The following is an 8,319-nucleotide window of genomic DNA, read 5'->3' on the forward strand; positions in this document are numbered from 1 at the left end:
TTGAAAAATTATGTCTATGCTTATATTATGCTTGCACAAAATTGAGACATTATTTAGTGCCGAGTGCTTGTATAGTAGCTTGTCAAACCGATGTCATTAAATACATGTTGCATAGGCCAATTCTTAGTGGTAGAATTGGCAAGTGGGCTTATGCTTTGATTGAATATGATTTGGCTTATGAATCTCTAAAATCCATGAAAGGCCAAATCCTTGCTAAATTTATTGTTGAACATCGGTGACAAGTATGACATTGATATAAACCTTGTCTCATTAGTACCGTGGAGATTATATTTTGATGGTTCAGTTTGTAGCAATGGCCAAGGTGTTGGTATTGTTTACATATCTCCTCATGGTGCTATTTTTGAAGCCTCATGCCGCTTAGAATATTTTTGCACAAATAATTAAGCCGAATATGAAGCATTGTTATTCGGTTTAGAGATGTTGCTTGCTATAGGTGTTACACATATTGAGGCTTATGGTGATTCGTTACTAGTGGTGCAGCAAATATCCAAAGTCTTTCAGTGTTTGGACGAATCACTTAATGTTTATCTTAATAAATGTCTAGATATAATTTCTACTTTGGATTGTTTTAGCACTGCTCATATATCTAGACATGACAATTGGAAAGCAAATGAGTTGGCACAACAGGCATCCGGCTACCATGTTGATCATGGCGTGTTTCATATTTCTGAAAAGCCTATGTCTAGTCTTGCCGACGTAGGGGAGTCCGAACCAGAGCCCACCATTTCGGCCATTAATGAAATATTCAATGCAGGAGAAAGTCAAGACTAGAGGAAACCCATTGTTGATTATTTATGTGATCCTAGTAGAAGGGTGGACAGGGCTGTTCGGCGAATGGCTTTCAAGTATACAATGAGAGATGATGACCTCTATCGCTGAGCGGTTGATGATGTTCTTCTAAAGTGCTTGGACGAGGACCAAGCGAGAGTTGCTATGGGGGAGGTCCATGAAGGTATTTGTGGCACTCATCAATCGGCTCCCAAGATGAAATGGTTGCTACGACGTGCTGGATTTTATTGGCCGACTATGATTAATGATTGCTTCAGATATTACAAAGGGTGTGAAGCTTGTCAAAAATTTGGTGATATTCAGTTGGCTCCTGCTGCTATGTTACATCCCATTATCAAGCCGTGGCCTTTCAGAGGATGGGGTTTAGACTTTATTGGACAAATTCACCCGTCTTCCTCAAAGGGGCATCGGTTCGTATTGGTGGCAACCGATTATTTCTCTAAATGGTCTGAAGCAGTACCTCTCAAGAACATGACACATACGGAGGTGATTAAATTCATAACCGAGCACATTATTCATAGATTCGACATTCCTCAAACATTGACTACAGATCAAGGCTCCTCTTTCATGTCACACCAAGTTAGAGAATTTGCCGAATCTTATAACATAAAATTGCTCAGTTCCTCTCCATATTATGCCCAAGCCAATGGACAAGCCGAGTCTAGCAATAAAATTTTAATCAAGCTCATCAAGAGGAAGATTGAGGATAATCCAAGGAGATGGCATGAGTTGTTGTCTGAAGCTTTGTGGGCACATAGGATCTCAAGACATGGTGCTACAAAGGTGACTCCATATGAGCTAGTATACGGTCAAGAGGCTATTTTACCGGTGGAAGTGAATTTGAATGCTTTGAGAATAGCCAAACAAAATGATTTATCGGCAGTAGACTTTTATAACTTGATGATGGACAATATTGATGAGATTGCCGATAAACGTTTGGCCGCTTTGAAGGCCATAGAAAGGGACAAGTTGAGGGTGTTGGGGATCATAGAAGAAATTTAAAATTTTCTACACATCACCAAGATCAATCTATGGAGTAATCTAGCACCGAGGGGAAGGAGAGTGCATCTACATACCCTTGTAGATCGCTAAGCGGAAGCGTTGCAAGAACGCGGATGAAGGAGTCATACTCGTAGCGATTCAGATCGCGGTTGATTCCGATCTAAGCGCCGAACCACGGTGCCTCCGCATTCAACACACGTGCAGCCCGGTGACGTCTCCTACGCCTTGATCCAGCAAGGGGAGAAGGAGAGGTTGGGGAAGACTCCATCCAGCAGCAACACGACGGCGTGGTGGTGAAGGAGGAGCGTGGCAATCCTGCAGGGCTTCGCCAAGCACCGCGGGAGAGGAGGAGGACTTGGGAGAGGGGCAGGACTGCGCCAAAACTTGGGGTCGGCTGCCCTCCCACCCCCCACATATATATACGGGCAAGGGAGAGGGGGGTCCGGCCCCCTCAGATCCAATCTGAGGAGGGGCAGCGGCCACGGGGGTTGCCTTGCCCCCTAAGGCAAGGGGGGCGCCCCCCTTTAGGGTTCCCCCAAACCCTAGGCGCATGGGCCCTAGGGGGGGAGGCGCCCAGCCCACTAAGGGGCTGATCCCTCTCCACACACAGCCCATAGGGCCCTCCGGGGCAGGTGGACCCTCCCGGTGGACCCTCCAGAACCCCTCCAGTGGTCCCGGTACAATACCGGTAACCCCCAGAATTATTCCGGTGACCGTATGATGACTTCCCATATATAAATCTTTACCTCCGGACCATTCCGGAACTCCTCGTGACGTCTGGGATCTCATCCGGGACTCCGAACAACATTCGGTGACCACGTACATACTTTCCCTATAACCCTAGCATCATCGAACCTTAAGTGTGTAGACCCTACGGGTTCGGGGGTCATGCAGATATGGCCGAGAAAACTCTCCGGTCAATAACCAACAGCGGGATCTGGATACCCATGTTGGCTCCCACATGCTCCACGATGATCTCATCGGATGAACCACGATGTCAAGGATTCAATCAATCCCGTATACAATTCCCTTTGTCCATCGGTACGATACTTGCCCGAGATTCGATCGTCGGTATCCCGATACCTTGTTCAATCTCGTTACCGGCAAGTCTCTTTACTCATTTCGTAACACATCATCCCATGATCAACTCCTTGATCACATTGTGCACATTATGATGATGTCCTACCGAGTGGGCCCAGAGATACCGCTCCGTTTACACGGAGTGACAAATCCCAGTCTCGATTCGTGCCAACCCAATAGACACTTTCGGAGATACCTGTAGTGTACCTTTATAGCCACCCAGTTATGTTGTGACGTTTGGCACACCCAAAGCACTCCTACGGTATCCGGGAGTTGCACAATCTCATAGTCTAAGGAAATGATACTTGACATTAGAAAAGCTTTAGCAAACGAACTACACGATCTTTGTGCTAGGCTTAGGATTGGGTCTTGTCCATCATATCATTCTCCTAATGATGTGATCCTGTTATCAACGACATCCAATGTCCATGGTCAGGAAACCGTAACCATCTATCGATCAACGAGCTAGTCAACTAGAGGCTTACTAGGGACATGGTGTTGTCTATGTATCCACACATGTATCTGAGTTTCCTATCAATACAATTCTAGCATGGATAATAAACGATTATCATGAACAATGAAATATGATATAATAATAACTAATTTATTATTGCCTCTAGGGCATATTTCCAACAGTCTCCCACTTGCACTAGAGTCAATAATCTAGTTCACATCGCCATGTGATTAACACTCACAGGTCACATCGCCATGTGACCAACATCCAAAGAGTTTACTAGACTCAATAATCTAGTTCACATCACTATGTGATTAACACTCAATGAGTTCTGGGTTTGATCATGTTATGCTTGTGAGAGAGGTTGTAGTCAACGGGTCTTGCCATATTCAGATCCCTATGTATTTCGCAAAACTTTATGTCATATCGTAGATGGCTACCACGTTCCACTTGGAGCTATTCCAAATTGTTGCTCCATTATACGTATCCGGTATCTCTACTCAGAGCTATCCGGATAGGTGTTAAGCTTGCATCGACGTAACTCTTTACGTCGAACTCTTTATCATCTCCATAACCGAGAAACATTTCCTTATTCCTCTAAGGATAATTTCGACCGCTATCTGGTGATCCAGTCCTAGTTCACCTTTGTACCCTCTTGCCAGACATGTGGCAAGGCACACATCAGGTGCGGTACTCAGCATGGCATACCGTATAGAGCCTATGACAGGAGCATAGGGGACGACCTTCGTCCTTCCTCTTTCTTCTGCCGTGGTCAAGCTTTGAGTCTTACTCAACTTCACACCTTACAACTCAGGTAAGAACCCCTTCTTTGACTGATCTATTTTGAACTCCTTCAAAAACATGTCAAGGTGTGCGTTCTTTGAAAGTATCATCAGGCGTCTTGATCTATCTCTATAGATCTTGATGCCCAATATGTAAGCAGCTTTATCCAGGTCTTCCTTTGAAAAACACTCTTCAATCAACCATTTATGCTTTCCAGAAATTCTACATTATTTCGGATCTACAATATGTCATCCACATATACTTATCAGAAATGTTGTAGTGCTCCCACTCACTTTCTTGTAAATACAAGTTTCTAGCAAACATTGTATAAACCTAAAAGCTTTGATCACTCTATCAAAGCATATATTCTGACTCCGAGATGCTTGCTCTAGTCCATAGAAGGATCGCTGGAGCCAGCATACCTTTTAGCATCCTTAGGACCGACAAAACTTTGATTGTATCACATACAACTCTTTCTTACGAAAACTGGTAAGAAAACTTGTTTTTGACATCCATCTGTCAGATTTCATAATCGAAAAATACAGCTAATGCTAACATGATTCCGACGGACTTAAGCATCGCTACGGGTGAGAAATTCTCATCGTAGTCAACTCCTTGAACTTGTGAAAAGACTCTTTCCCACAAGTCGAGCTTCATAGACGGTAACATTACCGCCCACGTCCGTCTTCTTCTTAAAGATCCATTTATCTCAATGGCTTGCCGATCATCGGGCAAGTCCACCAAAGTCCATACTTTGTTCTGATACATGGATCCTATCTCGGATTTCATGGCTTCTAACCATTTGTCGGAATACAGGCCCACCATCGCTTCTCCATAGCTCGTAGGTTCATTGTTGTCCAACAACATGATATCTGAGACAGGATTACCGTACCACTCAGGAGTAGTACATATCCTTGTCGACCTACGAGGTTCGATAGCAACTTGATCCGAAGCTTCATGATCACTATCATTAACTTCCTATTCAACAAACGCAGGTGCCACAGAAAACATCCTTCTGTGTTGCATCTCTCTCTGGTTGAAGTAAAGGTTCGACAACCCCATCAAGTTCTATCTTCCTCCCACTCAATTCTTTCGTGAGAAACTCCTTCTAGATAAAGGACCCGTTCTTAGCGACAACCAATTTTCCCTCGGATCTGAGATAGAAGGTGTACCCAACTGTCACCTTTGGGTATCCTATGAAGATGTGTTTGTCCGCTTTGGGTTCGAGCTTCTCCGGCTGAAGCCTTAAGCATCGCAGCCCCAAACATTACGAAACAACAACTTTGGTTTCTTGCCAAACCAATGTTCACATGATGTCGTCTCAACGGACTTAGATGGTGTCCTATCTAAAGTGAATGCAGCTGTCTTTAACACATAACCTCAAAATGAAAACTGTAGATCAGTAAGAGACATCATAGATCGCACCATATCTCATAAGGTTCGATTACGACGTCCGGACACACCATTACCCTGTGGTGTTCCAGGTGGCTTCAACTGTGAAACAATTCCACAATGTCTTAAGTGATTGCCAAAATCATAACTCAGAAATTCTCATCGATCAGATCGTAGGAATTTGATCTTCTTGTTATGATGGTTCTTAACTTCACTCTGAAATCGCTTGAACTTTTCAAACGTTTCAGACTTGTGCTTCATTAAGTAAATATACCTATATCTACCCAAATCGTCAGTGAAGATGAGAAAATAGCGATATCCACCGCACGCTTCAATTCTCATTGGATCACACGTATCAGCATGTATGATTTCCAACAAGTCACTTGCCTGTTTCATTGTACCTGAAAACGGGGTCTTAGTCATCCTGCCCATGAGGCATGGCTCGCATGTGTCAAGCGATTCAAAATCAAGTGACTCCAAACATCCATAGACATGGAGTTTCTTCATGCATCTTACGCCAATATGACCTAAGCGGCAGTGCCACGAGAAAGTGGTACTATCATTATTAACTCTACATCTTTTGGCGTGAACATGTGTATTACCACGACCGAGATTCAATGAACCATTCACATAGGGTGCATGACCATGAAAGGTATCATTCATGTAAACAGAATAACCATTATTCTCTAACTTAAATGAATGACCGTATTGCAATGAACATGATCTAATCATATTCATGCTCAACGTAGACACCTGATAACATTTATCTAGGTTCAATACTAATCCCGAAGGCAGATGGAGCGTGCGATGGTGATCTCATCAACTTTGGAAACACTTCCAACACACATCGTCACCTCGCCCTTAGCCAGTCTCCGTTTAGTCCGTAGCTTTTGCTTCAAGTCACCAATAATAGCAACTGAACCGGTATCCAATACCCAGGTGCTACCAGGAGTACTAGTGAGGTACACATTAATAACACGTATATACTTTGTTGAAGTTGCCAGCCTTCTTATCTACCATGCATTTGGGGTAATTCCGCTACCAGTGACCGTTCCCCTTACAATAGAAGCACTTAGTCTCGGGTTTGGGTTCAACCTTGGGTTCCTTCACTGGAGCGGCAACTGGTTTGCCATCCATGAAGTTTCCCTTCTAGCCCTTGCCCTTCTTGAAACCAGTGGTCTTGTTAAACCATCAACACTTGATGCTCCTTCTTGATTTCTACCTTTTGCGGTCTTAAGCACCGCGAACAGCTCCGGGATCAACTCCATCCCTTGCATGTCATAGTTCATCACGAAGATCTAGTAGCTTAGTGATAGTGGCTAGAGAACTCTATCAATCACTATCTTATCTGGAAGTTTAACTCCCACTTGATTTAAGTGATTGTAGCACCCAGACATTCTGAGCACATGCTCACTAGCTGAGCTATTCTCCTCCATCTTGTTGGCAAAAGAACTTGTCAGAGGTCTCACACCTCTCAACACGGGCATGAGCCTGAAATCCCAATTTCAGCTCTTGGAACATCTCATATGTTCTATGGCGTTCAAAACGTCATTGGAATCCTGATTCTAAGCCGTAAAGTATGGTGCACTAAACTATCAAGTAGTCATCAGGATGTGTCTGTCAGGTGTTCACAACATCCACAGACGACGTTGTAGGGGTTTGCACATCGAGCGGTGCATCAAAGACGTAAGCCTTCTGTGTAGCAGTGAGGACACTCCTCGGACTACGGACCTAGTCCGCATCATTGCTTACAATATCTTTCAACTTAATCTTTCTCTAGGAACGTATTGAAACAGGGAGCTACAACGTGAGCTATTTATCTACAACATATTTGCAAAGACAATTTAGACTATGTTCATGATAATTGAGTTCATCTAATCAAATTATTTAATGAACTCCCACTCAGATAGACATCCCTCTAGTCATCTAAGTGAAACATGATCCGAATCGACTAGGCCGTGTCCGATCATCACGTGAGACGGACTAGTCATCAACGGTGAACATCTCATGTTGATCGTATCTTCTATACGACTCATGTTCGACCTTTCGGTCTTCCGTGTTCCGAGGCCATGTCTGTACATGCTAGGCTCGTCAAGTCAACCTAAGTGTTCGCATGTGTCCCGAGGCCATGTCTGTACATGCTAGGCTCGTCAACACCCGTTGTATTCGAACGTTAGAATCTATCACACCCGATCATCACGTGGTGCTTCGAAACAACGAACCTTCGCAACGGTGCACAGTTAGGGGGAACACTTTTCTTGAAATTTTAGTGAGGGATCATCTTATTTAAGCTACCGTCGTTCTAAGCAAATAAGATGTAAAACATGATAAACATCACATGCAATCAAATAGTGACATGATATGGCCAATATCATTTTGCTCCTTTTGATCTCCATCTTCGGGGCTCCATGATCATCGTTGTCACCGGCATGACACCATGATCCCATCATCATGATCTCCATCATCGTGTCTTCTTGAAGTTGTCTCGTCATCTATTACTTCTACTACTATGGCTAACGCTTTAGCAATAAAGTAAAGTAATTACATGACGTTTATGTTGACACGCAGGTCATAAATAAATTAAGACAACTCCTATGGCTCCTGCCGGTTGTCATACTCATCGACATGCAAGTCGTGATTCCTATTACAAGAACATGATCAATCTCATACATCACATATATCATTCATCACATCCTTTTGGCCATATCACATCACAAGGCATATGCTGCAAAAACAAGTTAGACGTCCTCTAATTGTTGTTGCAAGTTTTTACGTGGCTGCTATAGGTTTCTAGCAAG

This window comes from Triticum aestivum, chromosome 5A (assembly GCF_018294505.1).
Source record: "Triticum aestivum cultivar Chinese Spring chromosome 5A, IWGSC CS RefSeq v2.1, whole genome shotgun sequence".
NCBI classification, from domain to species: Eukaryota; Viridiplantae; Streptophyta; class Magnoliopsida; order Poales; family Poaceae; genus Triticum; species Triticum aestivum.